We start from the raw sequence: 19,771 nt of genomic DNA, 5'->3' as shown, positions 1-19,771 counted from the left end.
CATACCTTAGGGCTAGACTAAGAGACCTGCACCCCCACCCCCGACCTCCTGCAGCAGGCTGCTGGGGGCTTAACTTGCCAGCTTACTCAAAAATACTTCAAGCTGTGGGGGATACGCATTTGCATTCAAACAAGCACACCGAGTGAGTTCTAGGTCAGCCTGAGCTGCAGTCTTGAAAATAGTAACAACAAAACACTTGGTTTTAGCACTTGAGGAAGAGGCTCAAAGGTGTCCACTGGCCTCTACATACACGCACACACATGAGCATGCCTGCTACATACATGTGCTCCTGCCAACACAAATTTGATATTTATGTAAATATTTCAAGCTCGATACATGTCTTCTTCCAAAAATGTACTTTTTGTGGTTCTAACAATAATCATGCTTCCAGATATTTCAGGCACCATGAAAGTGTGTTTCAGGGGAAAATGGGATGCCCTTGATCCTACACTCGAGAGGGAACACTCATGTTTGTTCTTCCTGCTGCCAGATGTTTTTAAAAGCTTTTATAAATCCGTTGTTCCTGATAGCTTCTCGTTGCTGGGACAGAACACTTGACCAGAAGCAGCTGATGGGAGGAAACGGTTTATTTCAGCTTCTAGTCTCAAGGAGAAGCTTCAAATGACGGAGAAAGCTAGCAGGAAACTCTCACATACCTGATTGTTAGGAGTCTTAAGTGCTGGGCTTGGAGCTGGACTAATCATTCTTGCCAGCCCCCAGCGACACACCTCTTCCAGCGAGGCTCCACCTAGAGTTGCCACCCACTGGAGATCAAGTATGAGGTTTAACCACAAACTCAGTATGGGTGGGGGACATTTCTCATTCAAATGCCACATTCATATGATAAAGTAGGGTGGAGCCCACCTGTAGTGTCAGGACGCGAGCCTGTCTGCGTGACAGGACATGTGGTTTCTTCTTTATCCCTTGTAACCTCTTCATAGTGTTGCCCCAGATGGTGTTACTATCATTTGTGTAACTAATTAGCAATGACTGAATTTTTAAAAATCATTTCAATTTTCTTCCATCTAATGAGCAACACCAAGGAAGAAGTGTTGCATTCATGCCTGTGCGCTTGTCTACTTTCCAAGTACTGTTTTCTTTTTATTAATCATTACTGGATTTTTAATCAGTATGTCCAGTTGCGATCTTTAAAAAAAGTTTTTGCAGCGGGGGCCAGGGAGGTGGCTCAGTGGTTAAAAACACTATGTCTGCGAGCCTGCCGACCTCAGTGCACTTGTGCAGCTTCCTGAAGCCTGGCACGGCGTGGGCAACGGGTCTCTAGTCACAGAGCAACTGCCACAGCGGGAGGCGGAGCTGGGAGGATCGCAGAGTTTGTGTCAGCTGGTCTGGCATTCCCAGTGCCAAGACACGAGACCTTGTTTCAGAAGAGGTGGGAAGAGAGAACCCACACAGCAAGGGGTTCCACTCTCTTCCCTCCACACGTGTGTGCCTGTGCAGTACCCACAGCGACATGTGGAAAAGGCCGCCACATACCACACTCACCTGACCCAGTGCCCCGTCACTCCCGTGCCCATTCATACGAGGCAGTGTTTTAAATTTTTTATTTTTATTTATTTATTTATTTGAGAGCGAAGAGTGAAAGAGGCAGAGAGAGAGAATGGGCGCGTCAGGGCCTCCAGCCACTGCAAACGAACTCCAGACACGTGCTCCCCCTTGTGCATCTGGCTAACGTGGGACCTGGAGAATCAAGCCTCGAACCAGAGTCCTTAGGCTTCATAGGCAAGCACTTAACCGCTAAGCCATCTCTGCAGCCCTGAGACGGATTTTAAATTCCAGAGGGCATCATTGTTGTAATTCACAAGGTCCTTGTGAAATTCTCAAGTCTCCTGTTCTTTATCTCTGGTTGTAATAGCCAATATCTTTCATTTAAGTTACAAAATAAGTTAAGAAAAAAAAAACAGAATAAGGGATGTTGACCTATACACATAAAAAGTCTTTCTTCAAAATGACTTTTGGAATCCACTATAATTTTTAGTCTTATTGAACCCAGAGTAATTCATGCTGTTCATTGCCTTCTCGTTGCTGGGACAATGCACTCCTCCACTCCCCACCCCCAAAAAAGCAGCTGTTGGGAGGAGAGTTTCTATCGTGGCTTAGTCGTGAGGGCAAGCTCCATGATGGCCGGGAAAAGGATGGTGGAGCAGAGGCTGGACGTCACCTCTGCCACCGCAGGTGGACAACAGCAGCAGGAGAGTGAGCCACCTTCTGGAAAGGGGGAGCTGTGTATAACTCCTCCAAGCCCACCTTCAACAGTGCATCTCCCCCAGCAAGGCTTCCCCGCCCATGTGGCCATCCGCCAGCAGAGCAAACATCCACAGCACATGAGTTGATGGGGGACATCTGATGTGAACCCCCACCCTCTCGGCCTGGTCTAGGGATCACACTATTGCTGGAATGGATGAAATTGAATCCTTCGGAGGCATAGTCAAAGCTTATAGATTTCCACGGACTCTGAGAACTACAGATTTCCAGGCCTTCAGTTAGTCACCTGTTCTCATATTGTCCCTCCTCCTGAGGATTCTGCACCCACGTCGTCTCACTGACAGGAGTTCAATCTCCTCGGGTGTCCCAAGAGACACTGGTGCAGAGTCCCTGAAATTCAGAGAAAACCTTCTTCCTCTTGCAGATGACTGAAAACCTTCTTCCTCATGCAGATGACTGAAAGTCAGGTGTGAAAATTTCCCCTCTCTTCAGATATGAAAGAATATGTGTCCATCTTTGCTGCAGACCAAAGTCAATTGTGTCCCGGTTTTATATATGTGGACAATTTTTCCAGAGGTTGGAAACTTTGAGAAGTGAGTTGTTTCTGAACAGATGAGCAGAGAAAGACCACGAGGTTCATGTTTACGCTCACCCGACAGCTGAAGTAAAAGTGGTTAATGTTCCACTTCCATATCTGCTCGAAGTCAGCGTTGTTAAGTTCTCTTTATTATATAAGCGTTTCTATTTGGATTATAGAGTGAATGGTACCAGGAACCGCATTGATGGGTGTAAGGCGTCTTCCCACGGTGGGAGAAAATGTAAGTGCGGTGCTTCAGAAAAATAAGTTTCTAAGCAGAGGCACAAGCTCAGTGGTATAGCTCAAGCTTAGGCCCTGAACTCAGTCCCTACCACCCACCACCCCCAGTCTTACTTTGATCTTACTTAGCCAGTCAAGCTTTCTGTATTTTGAAAGTGATTTTTTTTTTCCCCAATTACAGTAACAGCTAATATCTTGAGGAGCCCATTCTGTCAGTGGATTATTGTATCACTTCTCATGACAGCTGTTAAGTGTTTATTGTTGGGCTGGAGAAATGGCTTAGTGGTTAAGGCACTTGCCTGTGATGCCTAAGCACCCAGGTTCGATCCCTTAGTACCCACGTAGGCCAGATGCACCAGGGGGCGTACGCATCTGAAGTTTGTCTGCTGCGGCTAGAGGCTCTGGTACACCTGTTCTCTCTTCCTCCCTGTCTTTCTTTCTCAAATAAATAATTTTTAAAAACAGTTTATTTTTGACTATATTTACCAGTTCGGGGAATTGAGTCTATAGGAGGTTAAGGGATTTGTGCCGTTAGACAACTAGTGAGGGCGGGAAATTCAAGCCTCCGGGTCTAGCTAGCAGTCCCTGTGAGCTCTGATGACTCCCACCATGGGACAGTGTAACAGTGACCTTTCTGCTGACCAGAAGCAGCTTATGGGAAGAAAGGGTTTATGTCAGGCTTGCACTTTGCAGGGGATGAAAGCAGCTCCAAACAGTAAGCAAACGAGCAGACAAGCCTTGTTCTAGCAATGCTCATCTCAACGTACAGAAGTGGCCGGGGGCGGGCTTACCCCAGGGGCCTCGGCTTGCTGACTTCTGTCACACCTTATCTGTGACTTAGCTGTGGCTTGAGTCAGAGCAGTGTGATTGGAAAACCACAGATTTCATCAAAGAGGTGCAAAGTCTGACAGGAAAAAGGGAAAAAGTACTGGAATTTCACATTAGTAGTGTTCATGTTCATTAATAATTACTCCTCCCCTTTTCTGAATCTGACCCAGTTCCCATGAGCTATAGTGTCGTTTTATCTAGCTGACATCTGTCATCTTTTTTTTTTTTAAATTTTTATTTATTTGAGAGCGACAGACACAGGGAGAAAGACAGATAGAGGGAGAGAGAGAGAATGGGCGCGCCAGGGCTTCCAGCCTCTGCAAACGAACTCCAGACGCGTGTGCCCCCTTGTGCATCTGGCTAACGTGGGACCTGGGGAACCGAGCCTCGAACCGGGGTCCTTAGGCTTCACAGGCAAGCGCTTAACCGCTATGCCATCTCTCCAGCCCAATCTGTCATCTTTTTATCTGTCTATCTATCTCACTGCTTTTGTCTTTCACCTGAATGTCCACGTGACTTTCAGTATAACATACAACACAGGTTGAAAGAAAGTAATACCCTTCCCAGTGTAAGATCCTCTTGTTTGCACACTGAGAAGTATCACCTATTTTACATAGATCTTTTCCTTGTAGGACACCCCCCGTCCAGATATATATCTACTCACCCCAAGAAGTTAAGTCGCTTTCTTCAGGTCAAACAGCTTAACACCCTGCCAGGACTAGAATAGAATTCTTTGGTATAAATCCAGACTTTTCCCAATTCGCTAAATATACCTTGGCTAACGTTTTCTTGAAGCACCCCACCTTTCCCATTCTTGGTCTCTTTAATGGTTATCTGTTACTCTTTTCAGGACGCAAGCATCATTAGGACTGGTAAGAACATGGAGCTGGGGGTGTTCAAAGTGTGAGCCCTGCCCTCGGGGAGGGAAGCAGATATTTAAACCTGTGATTATGGCAAGAGATAGAGAACGCTGACAGTGGCTCCCTGGGGCATCTGGCTGGCCTCTGATCTGCTCAGGGCTCTGTTCCTCCCCAGCCTGGATTTCCTCAGGGCACCAGCCACGTCCAAGCTGTGCTTCAGGCATGTGCAGGCCGAGGTTGGTCCGTGAAGGGACTGAAGGGGGAGGTGTGGAGGCAGCACGTTGTGGGCATGGACAAGGGAGGCATGTGGAGCGGCCACTGGAAGTCTGAGAAGTGGCCCTGGCGAGCTCAGATCCAGCGTAGGGGACGGCGGAGCACAGGCCTGGAGGCGCTGAAGTGCTTGGGGACACTGCGGAGCAGAGAGGCTGGCCTGGTGGGGCCTTCGGGAATCGCGGCAGGAGGGTCTGGATGTGAGCTGGCTCAGATTTGGACAGCTGTTAGGATCAGAATTACTGTTAGAAGATCATTCTAGCTCAGTAGTTCTCATGGCTATCCCTACCGTGGAATGGCCTTGGGAGCTTTTAAATGCCACATACCTGGGTTACACCAGTCCTGTGCCTTGTCATTATTGTTTGTTGTTGTTGCTTTCTTAAGCTTATTAAAGATGATTCCAGTGGACTGCGGAGATGGCTCAGTGCTTAAGGGGGCCTGCTTGCAAAGCATGCTGGTCTGGGTTAGATTCTCCAATAGCCACATAAGCCCAGATGCACAAAGTGGCTCATGCTTTTGAAGTTCTGCAGTGGAAAGAGGTCCTAGTACAACCAGTCTCTCTCTCTCTCTCTCCCCATCTATCTCTCAAACAAATAAATAAAAATATTTGTAAAGCCCAAACTCAGGTTTGATTCCTCAGTACCCATGTAAAGCCAGATGCCTATGTGTGAAGTTTGTTTACAGTTGCAGGACGCTCTGGCATGCCACCCAGTCTCTCTCCCTCTTTTTTTAGTCTCTGCTTACAAATATGTAAATATAAACATATACTTAAAAGTACTTAAATTTTTTTCCCCCTGGGATAGATAGATGGTTTAGCAGTTAAGATGCTTGCCTACTATGCCTAAGGATCCAGGTTCGATTCCTCAGTACCTCTGTTAGCCAGATGCACATGGGGGCACATGCGTCGGGAGTTCGTTTGCGGTGGCTGGAGACCCTGGTGTGCTCATTCTCTCTCGTTTTCCCTCTCTCCCTCCCCCTCTCTCAAATAAATAAATAAAAATCATTTTAAAAAAGATTTTCCAGTAGGTACCAAGAATGAGAACCACTGTCTTGGGGAGATTGCTCAGTGGTTAAAAGCCTTTGTTTGCAAAGCCCACTGGCCCTGGGTTTGATCTCCCAGGTTCCGTGTAAACTCATAGGCAGAAAGTGTCCCCAGTGTCTGGCGTTTGGTCATTTGCAGGGACAAGAGGCCCCAGTACACTGATTTGCACATACATACACACTTATGCAAATAACTCATATTTTCTACGGAGTGAAAACCATTCGTGTGTTCCCACTGGGAAGGAGGTGCTGAGGGTTCTGCTGAGCACGCGGAGGTCAGCTGGGCGAGTGTTGCGTGCGGGTGAAGGTTTGAAATCGTGTGGGCTTTATTCGTTTTCTCATCACTGCCACAAACCATCGAATGTAAGCAGTTTGGGAAGGAAAGTTTGACTCGGGCTTGCTGTCAGGGAGACCTCAGTCCTCGTTTCCCTTGGTTCTAGGCCCGTGTGGACGCGAGAAAGGAGCATTGGAAGAGGGTGTAGTTTTACCCCCCAGAAGCCAGAAATCAGAATTCAGCGAGGGTCCAAGGCATGAGTGCTCCCTAGGACCTTCCCTCCCTGACCCACTTCCTCCAACCAAACCCCACCTTGCCCAGATCCACCACCTCCCAAGCCTCTTCAGGCCTAAACCCATCGCTGGATTAAGCTGTCTCCTAGATCCAGTGATCTGAAGGCCTCTGGAGATGCTCTCAGACACACCTCACGCCGTCTCTAGTCGTTTAGGCATTTCTCAGTCTAGGTAAGTTTCACTGTGATGGTCACGATGATCCAGGCTGGAGTCAGAAGAGGGAAGCTGGGTTGCAACACCTGCACTGGCTTACCTAGTCTAACAGCTGGCTCTTTGAATTTAACTAGCTGTTTCACTAGTCTAATGGCTTTTGACTGCAGGAGACCCATCTGGGTTTTTTCCTAAGGAGTTACTGACTCTCACACTCCTGTGAAGTGACAGTTTGTTTTTTTGTAAGAGCCTACTTTGCATGCGCACATCATGTATTGTATCTTTTCCCTCCTCCCTGCCCCCACCCATTCTGCAGAGGGTCTGCCTCAGTGGGGATGCTGGTATTCTCCAGCAAGTTGTGAGTTATGCTTGTGAGAGCAGCAGTCAGCTATTGTTGGGGAGGCAATGCCTCTGGGTATGACGTCCCAACCTTTGCTTCTTACAACCTTCCTGCCCTCTCTGCCACAAAAATTTAAGTGGCAGTTTTATAAACGAAATCTCTTCCTAGTTGAACGTTACCAAGATTCCTCCTGTCCCTCTGCCCACCACGTTTTCTTTCCCCTGAATAATCTGCTGGAAGATGTCAAGTCCTGGAGCCCTGGTACCTGAGCAAGTAGGCTCCATTCTCCATAAATGTCTTAGTGTTTCCTCAAAGGTGAGAAAGTTGGCCCAGCAAGGCCATGATGACTGGGAGCAAACTTTCTGGTTTTCATTTTGCTCTGCTTCCAATGGCATGGTCTATCAATCAGACCTGCTGGGAAGGACTTTTGTCTTTTCTTGTTGTAATTTAATTTTATCTTCTGCTGAACTCAGGTGCCTTTTAACTACAAAGCCCACGTGTTCAGTTTGCGTGCACCTCAGCCCTCGCTGACACGGGGGCTGGACTTTGTTTAGACGACCACTTAGTGGACGGGAATTCCTCTAATTGGAGGATGTAAAGATGTTTGTCCACTTAAACAATCTATTGGTGACCTCGCAAGTGCTGCTTTCCCGGGGCTCTTAACCCAGGCACCAGGCAGCTTTGATGCAGCCCTGCTGCGGTTGCCAGCGTGTGTGGATGAAGCGTTGCGTCTCGCTGAGTGAGCAGGTGCATTTCAGAGGGCTGCGGCGGAAGCCCCTGTCCCTTATGTATGGTGTCAGGCACAAACCCTTTACGTGGGAGTGTGATTTGGAATAGGAGGGTAGCCTATGAGGCATTGCTTGGAAGAGTGGAGTGATAGCTCATCAGTCTTTAGAGACTGCATTAATGGAGCAATCGTTCAGTCTTGAAAGAAAGGCAGCCTCGAAATCCCCACTGTGAAGGAGTGCTGTTGTGTGGAATGAATGAGCTCTGCGGCGCTGACTGCTGTTGGCAGCTGCTGGCGTGGCTGTGCTCTGCCCCTCACTTTGCCCAGGGACACCTTCCGTAATGATGGCCCCAGACCCTTGCTGCAATTTATTGCTCTGCTGCATGTGCTTAAACATAAAACCTACCAAAAACTCTTTGTCTCACAATTGATTATTGATGTGTCATTGCGCCACCTGGGTTTTTTTTTTTTTTTTTCTTCTTCTTCGTCGTGATTTCTGCCAGGTCATGTGGGTTGGGACCACCTGGCTTCTAAAAGCCTCGCTCCACACCAGCTCCAGAAGCTGGGCTCCGTGAGGGGCAAGAGCTAACTCAGGAGGGTGGGACGAACTGCCCCTGGCTGGCTGGGGTCACAGCAGGCGCTGCGTGGATCTTCACGGAACCCTGGGCGCTCTTCTCCTCTGGGAGACGGATGGGGACTTGTCAACGCTGTGAGGGGCTGTGCCATGGTTTCTTTAGTGGCATATCCTGTCCCACTGTCCAGGTCTTGACATGTAGTTATCTCTTGCTTTTCTTTTTGCTGTGACCAAAGACTTTGCTAGCAGCACCTTAAGGAAGGAAAGGGGTTGTTTCAGCTTACAGGCCAACTTGTCCCATTGTATCCACAGTCAGGAAGGAAAGCGAGGAACAGGAAGTGGGGCCAACCTAACAAAAACCTTAAGGCCCACCCCCCAGTGAGGCTCTTCCTCCAGCAAGGCTCCACCTCTCAAAGGTTCCACAACTGGGCAGGAGAGATGGCTCAGTGGTTAAACATTTGCCTGTGAAGCCTAGGGACCCAGGTTCTGTTCCCCAGTACCCACATAAAGCCAGCTGCACAAGTGGTACATGCATGTGGAGTTTGCAGTGGCTAGAGGCCCTGGCACGCCTATTCGTTCTTTCTCGCTATCTGCCTCCCTCCCTCCCTTTCTCTCTCTCTCTCTCTCTCTCTCTCTCTCTCTCTCTCTCTCTCACACACACACACACACACACACACACACACACACAAATAAATGATTTTTTTTTTACATAAAGTTCCACAGACTCTCCAAACAGATGGGGACAAATGTTCAAACTCATGAGCCTATGGGGGACATTTTACAGTTCACATCCAAACCATGCCCATGTATAACACATTACCGGTAACATGTTACCTGTAACACATTACAAGCTTAGCAGCTTAACTCAGCCCACAGTTTTCTCAGAGGATCTGGGTCCACTGGGTTAAGATGTCCCACAAGGGTCCAGTCAGTGTATCCCCTGGGGCTGGGAGCTCAATCTAGAACTTCATCATGGAAACGACCTACTGCCAAGCTTGCTCAGCAAGTTCATATCATCATTGCTTCATAGGGAGCTCAGGTCTCCCTTCGCTGATAGCCAAAAGCTGTCTGTATTTCCTTGTGACATGGCCTTCTCCAATTGTCCTGATGACCGCCAGCACAGTAGGGTTAGAATCTTCTGTCACCTAACCACAGACGTGACATCCCATGGCCACTTAGTCCAGCCCACCCCCACAGAGAATAAGAACGTGCCTTCCCAGAGTCAGCCCACCCTAGCCCATGGCAGTCATTCAGAACATGTTGCTGGGTGAATGGCTTGAATTTAAGAGTTGGGTGCACAGCATTGGGGCTAAGAGCCTTACACTCTCTTCCCCTGTCATCTCTTCTTACGGCTATAGGAGTCAGGTCATTTTAATATTTTATTTATTTCCCTCACTTTAGCCCAGGCAGACCTGGAACACGCACTACGGCCCCAGGCTGGCCTCGAACTCACAGCAACCCTCCTACCTCAGCCTCCCAAGTGCTGGGGCCAAAGGCATTGGGCCACTTGTCTTGGCGGTTTTAATATTTCACGTATGCCACCTCCACACACTATTTATTTACTCTTCCCTCCTCTCTGATGCAAGGGAAGACTAAACAGATAGGAGGCTCCATCCAGCAACCCTTTGATCCAGCCTGGCTTGTTTCTTGTATTTTTTCTTGCCTACACGGTGGGGGTTTCAAACAGTCCACGCACAGCCCTTTGTGGATCTTTAGTAAACACAGGGCCCTCTGAGCAGCTTTTTGCTTGGAGGGAATGAAAAAGTAAAGGGGAGAGTTCACATCTAATGTGTTTCGGTGGAAGTCGCAGGGAAGCAAGCGGCGGGGCTCTGTTTTCTCCCTAAGCCTTTTCTCAGCGCACGGCCGGATTACTAAGGAGGCAGCGCTGCAGTCGCCCGGCCCTGCGCCGCAGAATCCACAGAAACTCGCTGCGGTCTCTCACTGAACCTGAATTAGCTGCTGTTGCCCCGGGCTCCCCGAGGTCTCATGTGTTTCTTTCTTCTTTTTCCTTCTTTCTTTCTTTTTCAAAATCAGAGGTCGTGACGGAGACGGTTGTTATTGTAGCCTAACACTCTAGGCTGAACTTTCTGGGGTTAGAATTTCATCCTTACTGTCCAGTTCTGGTAATATCCTTTCATACTGGCAAGACGGGATGGGTGCTTCTCAGACCACACTGCTATCAACACCCCCCCACGGTTACCCCATCACTTTCTAGGTGCGGGGGGGAGGGGTGTGTAGATGGCTGTGCCATCTACAGACAAAGAGCAGTAAAGACAAGCGACAGAAATTACCAAGTGACTCTATGAAAGTGTCATTCGTCAGATGTTCCTTGCCTCTTCCCTGCCTCTCTTTCTCCTCCCTCCCTCTCTCCCTCTCTTTCCCCTCTCTTTTCCCTTCCTGTCTCTTCCCTCACTGTCTCTCTATGTCTCTCTTCTCCCATGGCTTTAAAGAGTGTTGACTGAATCCAAAGCCAGGGAAAATGGAGTCTCCGTCGAGCACCAGCCAGTGTAACAGCCCAAAATCATGGGTTATTGCCAGTGTGGGCAGTAAGCAAGGCCTTCGGTTCATGCCCAGCCTTGCACAGGGCTGGGCTTCCAGCAATGAGCTCCCCCAAGTCAGAACCGACAATTGGCGTGGCAAATAAGGAGCTGGAGCGCGGGGCCTGTGCGACAGAGCTTGGAAACCCCAGAATGCATCTTCCTCCCTGGCTTCCTGCCTCTGGAGATGAGTAACTTGTGATTTGACTAATTTCTACTAAGAGTGTGAATTAACAGTCAGTAAGCGGTGTCAGAGCTCAAGCTCAGTTCAGAGTGGGGGGGAGAGCGGAGCCTGTAATTGTAATTGTGTTTCCTTTTCGCATTAATCCTTCCTGTGGCTCCGCGTTAGCAGCTTTGCATCTGCCAGTCCCAGGAGCCTGTCTCGGACAAGCACGGGAAAGCAGGTGAGGGAAGACTCTGCAGAGAAGCCGTAGTGAACCTTTGCATATCTAGTAGGTTAGGCTGAGCTTAGAGTTTTTTTTTTTATTAATTTTATTTATATATTTATTTGAGAGCGACAGACACAGAGAGAAAGACAGATAGAGGGAGAGAGAGAATGGGCGCGCCAGGGCTTCCAGCCTCTGCAAACGAACTCCAGACGCGTGCGCCCCCTTGTGCATCTGGCTAACGTGGGACCTGGGGAACTGAGCCTCGAACCGGGGTCCTTAGGCTTCACAGGCAAGCGCTTAACCGCTAAGCCATCTCTCCAGCCCTGAGTTTTTAAAAATGTTTTTATTCACAAGAGAGAGTGGGCGTGGGCACACCAGGGTCTCCTGCAGCTCACCTCAAAACCAACTCCAGAGGCATGCGCCACTTTGTGCAAATGGTTTTATGTAGGTACTGATGGATCAAACCCTTTGCAAGCACACCTTTAACTGCTGAGCAGTCTCCATAGCCTCATCCTGGAATTGTTTTTTCCATTTTATTCATTTATATTTAGAGAGAGAGAGAGAGAGAGAAAGGGATAGAATGGGCGCACCAGGGCCTTCAGACGTGTGTGTTATCTTGTACATCTGGCTTAAGGGAATCGAACCGAGGTCCTTTGGCTTTGCAGGCAAATGCCTTATTTTGCTAAGCCATCTCTTCAGCCCCTTATCCTGGACTTTTTGTCAGCCTATTTAGCATCACCTTGTGACCTGGGATTTCTTGTTAGTTACTTGCCTTCCACTAAGGTGACTCAAATCCTCATTTCACAAAACTCCCTTCCCTGAAGTTTTCTCCCCTTCTGAGCCTTGTCCCTGCTGCCCCCACTGACTTCCCTCCACCCAGTATGAGATGCTGAATGTGTCCAGCCCTCAGCTTGCACATTCTGTAACCCTGTTGCAACAGTGACCGTTGGCAGAAGATGGGAAATAGTGTTGGATGTCAAAGGGGAAGAAAGAAGTTTTGGCATCCCTAACCAACAATGTTGGTTATCAACAAGAAAAGAGGTATTTTTGAGTCCTAAGAATCGGGAAAGGAAAGGAGTTTGGAATATAGCTCGGAGGTTAGTGGCTTTGTACGCCACCACAGATACTGTCCTAAATTATTGGCAAGAGTTTAACACTACTGAGGGAAGCTGGCCACTGCTCTGCCTCCGGGCAAGGGCTCCCTGAGATCAGTAACGCGACCTGGGGCATGGTGAAAATGATTTATGCCAAGAAGTTCTTGACAGCTTGTAGAACCAGCGTGGTGGGTAGTAAGGAAGCCACCGCAGTCAGAGTGACGCTGGCTCTTCAGGTAAGCCATGGGAGCACAGGAGGTCTTCGGAAACCCCGCCAGCCTTGGGGCGGACGGGTCGTCGTGGCTACGGTTCAGGAAGGGCTGTGCAAAGTCTCTCATCTGTGGTTTGATGCTCTCCCCGCTGCCACAGGTCACGGAATAGCCATCTACCCACAGTCTGTCAGGGCCACCCTTCCTCAAATTCATTTTGCTTCAAGCAGAGACACATGCTTGGGAGGACCCGCGTGGTCAGCGTGGCCCTCGAGATGACGGAGCGCGAGGTTAGCCACTGCGTCACGACGCGAGTCTGCGTGCGAAGCTCCTGCTGTCAGGGGTAGATTTCATCGGCTCGCGCGAGAAGCGGGCTTCAAAGCCGCTCTCTATGGTGCCCATTTCCTGCCTTGGCCAACGTTGCCATGCGTTGGGGATGTACCTGAACGCGACTGGAGGGTGTCAACCGTGAGCCCCTCAGGTGTGTTCATGAGCCATCCTTTTGAAGGTGACTAATAGCACAAAAGGCACTCTCACAGAGAAGTGCCGGGAGCTACGTTTTGCAAGGAGAGCTGTGCAGCCAGGGGAGTGTTTCTCCCTGCCCGCTTTAAGCTCATCTGTGCGATTGCTGCATTCTCAAGTCTTCCTGCGTAGCTCCTTTGATCTTAAAGTAGGAGGAGGCAAGTGTTAAGAGCCAGGCAGGCTCCTCGCGCGGCTTTCAAAGGAGCAGCACCGGACAAAATTGAGTGGATGTCGAGTAAAACATAAATTTGGATCTTTTGAAATCCAAGCTGAAAGAGGAGTTGCTGTTGGGCACCGAGCACGTGGAGAAGTTGGGGGTAGAAGCACCATCGTGGGGTGTTCATTGAGATGTGAGGGTTTACTAACGGGGGATTCTAACCTTTCGCCGTTGCCCCATGCCCTTGACATCTACATATGTGTTGGGCCATATTCAGAGCTTTCCTGGGACCCCATGTGACCCACGAGTCACGGGCTAGACACACCTGGCTAGGGTGACGGGAGGTGGTCCAGTCCTGGATGGACCTCACCTCACATTTGTACTGCGCCAGAGGCTCTGCCCCGGCGCTGAGTGCTCACAGGACATCGTGAGACTCTGTCCCCGTCGGACAGACGAGAAGACTGAAGCTGTAAGGCTGCTTCTGCCTTGGACAGAAAGCAGAATGGAGACACGCGTGGTTAAAAACGCTCTTCTTTACTGTAGCCATACTGAAAGCTTCCCAGATGGCTTAACTTAGAGCCACGGTTTTGTTTAAGTGGCAAACCGACGGAAGCAGCGAGCAGAGGGGATTGTTTCGGCGCGGGCTGCGCCTCTCGGGAACAAGTCCACTTGATAGCACGCTGCTTGGATTCCCCGCCCTGTGTTCCGGAACCCAGACGCAGAGTGCGATATGAACTCGGAAATAGCTTCTTTGACCAGCCAGCAAGCACCACTTCCTTTCCATTTCTCTTTTCCCTTCTCCTCACCGCCCCTCAACCCAGTCCTGTTTACCAGCAGCTGAACAGACTGTGCAGAGACTTTCTTTGTCAAGTCGTTTAGAACCTGGGGGGAAGTCATTGAGCTCAGTAGAGGCCAGGACAGAGTGTTAAAGCCAGAGATGCTATAATCACAAGTGAATAGAAATTGAACTTGGATTAGTCTGCCTGGTTATTTTCCTCTTGTCTGTCATCACTGAGTGATGCTTCCTTTGAGCCTTCACACCATCAGAAGACACTAAGTGTATTTTTGCCTCCCTTCGATTATTAAATGTTCCCGCTCCTCCTGGATGGATCACCAGAGTTTAGCAATCACTGGTGTCTGTCAGGGATGCACTCCAAGGCCCCCAGCACCTGCCTAAACACACAGATGACACCCGATCCTATGTGATGTTTCTCACTGCGTAGACATTGCCACAGTAAAGCTTAACTGGTGGATTAACCGGCAAACCCAGTAAGAAGTGAACAGTGTGGGGCTGAGGAATGCGGCATGCTTGAAAGCCGCAGGTAGATGAAAGAAAGAGGCTGAGAAGTTCAAGGACATTCTCAGCCACATAGTGAGTTTGAGCCCAGACTGGAGACCTGTCTCAGAAAGAGAGAGGGCTGGAGAGATGGCTTAGTGGTGAAGGCACTTGCCTGCAAAGCCTAAGAAGGCATGTTAAAATCTCCAGATTGCATGCAGTCAGATGCAGGGACGCAAGCATGTAATGTCATACACGAGCACAAGGGGGCGCACACGTCTGGCGTTTGTTCACAGTGGCTCAAAGGCCCTGGTGCGCCCATTCTCTCTCTCTGCCTCTTTCTCTCTCAAAAATAAGATAATTTTCTTAAAAAGAAAGAAATTAACAACAATAATAAAGTAGAATAATTATAACAATATACTTTAATAAAATTGTTAGCATTCTTTTTGTTTGTTTGTTTTGTTTTGTCAAGGTAGGGTCTCAGTCTAGTCCAGGCAGACCTGGAACTCACTCAGAGGTTGCAGGCTGGCCTCAGACTCACAGTGATCCACCTACCTTTGCCTACCAAGTGCTGGGATTACAAGAACGTGTCACCATGCCTGGCTGTTAGCATTCTATTTTTTTAAATTTAATGTAATTTTTATTTATTTGAGAGGGGGGAAAGAGGCAGAGAGAGAGAAAGAATGGGTGCGCCAGGGCCTCCAGCAGCTGCAAATGAACTCCAGACACACGTGCCACCTTGTGCATCTGGCATATGTGGGTCCTGGTGAATCGAACCTTGGTCCTTAGGCTTAGCAGGTAAACGCCTACTAAGCCATTTCTCCAGCCCTGTTATCATTCTTATATTGCACTTATTAGCAAGTTAAATAAGGGTTTAAACAGTGCAAAACTGGTACAGTTGATCTGATAACTAAAATGGGAGCTAAATACTAATGGGGGGGTAGCCTATACCACGTGGATACAGCAGGCAAGAGGATGATTGACATTCCAGTTCGCATAAGATTTCATCACCCTACCCAACATAGCGCACAGTTGAGAATTTATAAATTATTTTCTTTCGGGGATTTTCTAATGAATGTTCTCAGACTGCAGTTGACCATGGATGAACCTGTAGATGGTGAAACCATGGATATGGGGAAACTAATGTATCTGGAATTTTTGCCAAAAATACAAGAGGGATAACAGTTTTTTGTTTGTTTGTTTTTCGAGGAAGGGTCTCACTCTGGCCCAGGCTGACCTGGAATTCACTATGTAGTCTCAGAGTGGCCTTGAACTCATGGTACTCCTCCTACCTCTGCCTCCTGAGTGCTGGGATTAAAGGCATGCACCACCACGCCCAGCTAGGGATAACAGTTTTAGAGGAACACACTAGTTGATTAGGTTTGGTATAACATCTCCTCCAGAAGCCTTTATGACCAACTGTAGTCCCCATATTTGTTAATAAAAATAAATAATTGTGTATGGGCGTGTGCACTCTGTGGTATGAGTGTGGTTGGATCTCTCCTTCCATCTTATCTTGAAGCAGGCTTTCCCTCTGTTTGCACCGCTCCCTTGGCAAGCTTCTAGGAAATTCTCCCATCTCTGCCTCCCTCTGGCCGTAGGTCATCTTGACTAGCCAGCCAGCTTGCCCCCGGGGTGCCACCTGTCTCTACCTCCTGAGCTGTCATTGCCTGGCATCTACACGGATCCTGGTGATGGAATACGACCCCTTGTGCTTGCTTGGCAAGCACTTCATTGAACCACCGCGGGAACGCCTGGCACACAACACTCTTGCTAGAGAAATGACAAAATCAAGTTGCAAAGGGGCATGTGGCAAGGGCGGGAGGAATTTATGACCACTTTGCTGTCTTACGCAGATGTTAGGGTGACAGATAAGCTGCCACTAACATTTCCTCTCAGAATCGGAGACAACACCTGTGTTCACTTACTATCGCCGTCACAAAGTGCCTGAGACAACTTACAAAATGGTTTGTTTGTTTGTTTGTTTGTTTGTTTTTTGCCTCACAGTTTGTTAGGTTCCAATTCATGATTAGTTGACCTGTTCTTTTGGATCTGAAACAAACTGGCCCGTCATACTGGGAGGGGTTTGGGAACACCAACTTCAACGCTCAGGGAAAAGAGAGAGGAAGGGCAAGAGGGTCCCACACTCACCCTCCAGGACACATCCCCAATGACTGATGAGCCTCCCAAATGGGCTCTAACTCCTGAAGGCTCCACAGGCACCCCCAGCTCAGCACTATTGATACAGGATTTTGGGGTTCAGGAGGGATCTTCCAAACTTATGAACCCCAAATTTGGGTCCGTGTCCTATTTTTCAACAAATGCTTGGCAAAAATGGACTCAAGAAGAAGTTATGAATTACTGAGTTTATTTAGAGAGAAAGCATAAATTGTGGAATCATGGGGTTCATTTAAGGAAAGTTGGGAATCTAAGGAAAGGCTGGAGTAGAGTCACACGACGTGTGGAAAACAGTAGACCTTGGAGCTTGTGTGGAGAGGGTTAGAAGAAACATGCACTCGTGTGGAAGGCCCAGCATCCACCGTGGGCCTCCTCACGGGAGAGAGTGAGGAAGTGATAATGGCTGAAGAGTAGGAGAGACTGGGTAGGAGAGACGGCTTAGCAGTTCAGGCACTGGCCTGCAAAGCCGAAGGACCCAGGTCCAACTCCACAGTGCCCACATAAGCCAGCTGCACAAAGTGGTACATGCAGCTGGAGTTTGTTTGCAGTGGCTAGAGGCCCTGGTGTGCCATTTATTCTCTCTCTCTCTCAAATAAATAATAAAATGGATTCTCTCTTGTATGTAAGGGAACACCTGATTGATTTGCAGAGTCAAGGGGCAGACCCCAAAGGCCAGCCCACCTAGGTAGTGTGCGAGACTGTGGCGGCAACATTAGGCGCCGCAGCCATTCTGCATGACCCTGGGTCAGCGAGGCCCATTCCTCCCAAGGTGGGATGGCGTCTTCTGTTTCTCTCTTTGGGATCCTGCCCCTAACTAAAACTGCCTGAAAGAAGCTGCCTTTCTCCTGAGTCTCCTTCATCATCACCCTGGCAACAAAGCTTTGACATGTGGGCTTTGGGTGACCCTTGTCAATTCCATAGTATCTTATTAATCTGCAATTTCATTTGACATGGGACCTTTCTCTGGGCTTTTGGAATGTGACCCCATTTATTAGTTAAAGTCTGATACACTGGGTGCCTATCCACTGGTGTTTTGTTTTGCTTTTCTTTCTCTCATATATTTAGTGTTTGCAATGTAGTACCAAGTTCCACATCACTTTATTCGTCTATAAACTTAACGGTGCAGAATGGTGCCTGTGTTCCGAGTGCAGACATAGGTCAGGGCTCCAGACAGGGAGATGTGATGGCTGTTCTCAGGGAGCGTCTAACAGGGCTGGCCCAGCCTTGCCCTCGGTACCATGGACCTCTCAGGCCATGCTGCTGCAAGCATTGTAAGGGGTTAACAGTAGTCCTCTTGTCTCCCGGAATGGCACAGCTCTGCCTCATCCCTTCACCCTGAACCTACTATAATTGTGACAGCCAAAAACACCTTGGAGCGTGGTCCCTTTGGGAAAACAGAGTTGCCACCACCTGACAGCCGCTGCCCTCCCCTAGGGGGTGCTGAAGCCTAAGAGGGGACGAAAGCGTGCGGCGCCACTGTTTTCAGAGACGGTGAACCAGGAGGGGCAGCCCAGCAGGGAGTGTCGGGCAGGAAGGAGTGAGCCGTGTCCAGCCTGGGGGTGGCACCGGGCACCTTCAGCTTCCCCAGCAACGGCAGGTTGGGTCTTACGCACAAGGAAAGGTTCATCAATAACTCAACTTCATTATGTTGGAAGTGGGTTAATAGGAGATAGTATCCCTGAAGGGAGAAAAAAAGGCAGAAACTCTGCTGACCATAGATAATGGATTTTGTAAATGGGGGGGAGAACATACACCAAAGCAGAGAGAACATATAGACCCGCCGGACATCCACCACCCAAGGTCATAAATATTTGATTCAAGGTCAGCCTTGTATCTGCACCTCACTCGTCCCCCACCCCCCGTCTTGCTTCCCACCCTTCCATGACTTTGAAGCAAACTCCATGAATTGCTTCATTTGTAAACACTTCTATCAAAAAGAAAGTACCTACAATTAAAACACGCTGGGGACTGGAGAGATGGCTTAGAGGTTAAGGTGCTTGCCTGTGGTGCCCAAGGACCCATGTTCGACTATCCAGGACCCACGTAACCCAGGTGCACAGTCATGTACACATGCAAACATGCAAGGCTGACCATGTGCACAAGGGGGCGCACGCGTCTGGAGTTCGACTGCAGTGGCTGGAGGCCCTGGCATGCCCGTTCTCTCCTCCCCCTCTCTCACTCTCAAGCATAAAAAAGGCCAGTCTGTTGGGCTTGCTTAAATACACACACACACACACACACACACACACACACACTAGTGAAGTTTTCATCTTCTGGTGATAATGAGGGTGCCTGCTAAGTTGAATCTGAAAGTGAAAGAGGGTTTGAGTGGGGTGAAGGCCAAAGTGGCTTGGTTTGGGGACATTCAAAACTCCAGAAGGAAAATGCAGGTAGTGGCACTGTCTCCTCCAGCTGCTCTCCCCTGCTGTTTTGCTTCAAGGAGGTCTTATAAATAAATTCCCACATAAGCCGGGCGTGGTGGCGCACGCCTTTAATCCCAGCACTCAGGAGGCAGAGGTGGGAGGATCCCTGTGAGTTTGAGGCCACCCTGAGACTACATAGTGAATTCCAGGTCAGCCTAGGCTAGAGTGAAACTCTATCTCAAAAAAAAAAAAATAAATAAAATAAAATAAGATAAAATAAAAGAAGAAGAAGGTGCTTATAGAATGTGCAATCTTTCACAGGGGTCTTTGGTGAGAAAAGACTGGCAGGGAACAGTTTTTAAGAAGAAAAGAAAAACAGTTACCAGAAGGTGTTGAAATACCCAGTCAATGATGGATTGCTCTCTGTTGACTTTCAATGACTTCTGAGCTGATCAGGACCTACTTTTTAAAAATATATATTTTTAAACATTTTAATTTTTTTACTTATTTATTTGTAAAAGAGAAAGATGGAGAAAGAGAGAAAGAGAGAGAATGGGCACACCAGGGCCTCCAGCCAGTGCAAACAACTCCAGATGCATGCGCCAGCTTGTGCATCTGGCTTACATGGGTTCTGGGGAATCGAACCAAG

At 48.7% G+C, this 19,771-nt stretch overlaps 1 protein-coding gene across 3 annotated transcripts in view; it reads left to right on the top strand.

Moving 5' to 3' along the window:
- Positions 1 to 19,771, top strand: part of Ptprg (protein tyrosine phosphatase receptor type G) — an 873,855-nt gene that overhangs the window by 672,100 nt on the left and 181,984 nt on the right. The gene's annotated exons all lie outside the window — the stretch shown is intronic.

Source organism: Jaculus jaculus, chromosome 16 (assembly GCF_020740685.1).
Source record: "Jaculus jaculus isolate mJacJac1 chromosome 16, mJacJac1.mat.Y.cur, whole genome shotgun sequence".
In the NCBI taxonomy this organism is placed as follows: Eukaryota; Metazoa; Chordata; class Mammalia; order Rodentia; family Dipodidae; genus Jaculus; species Jaculus jaculus.
The sequence above is the reverse complement of the archived record's forward strand: the minus strand, read 5'-3'. Positions and strand labels throughout refer to the sequence as shown.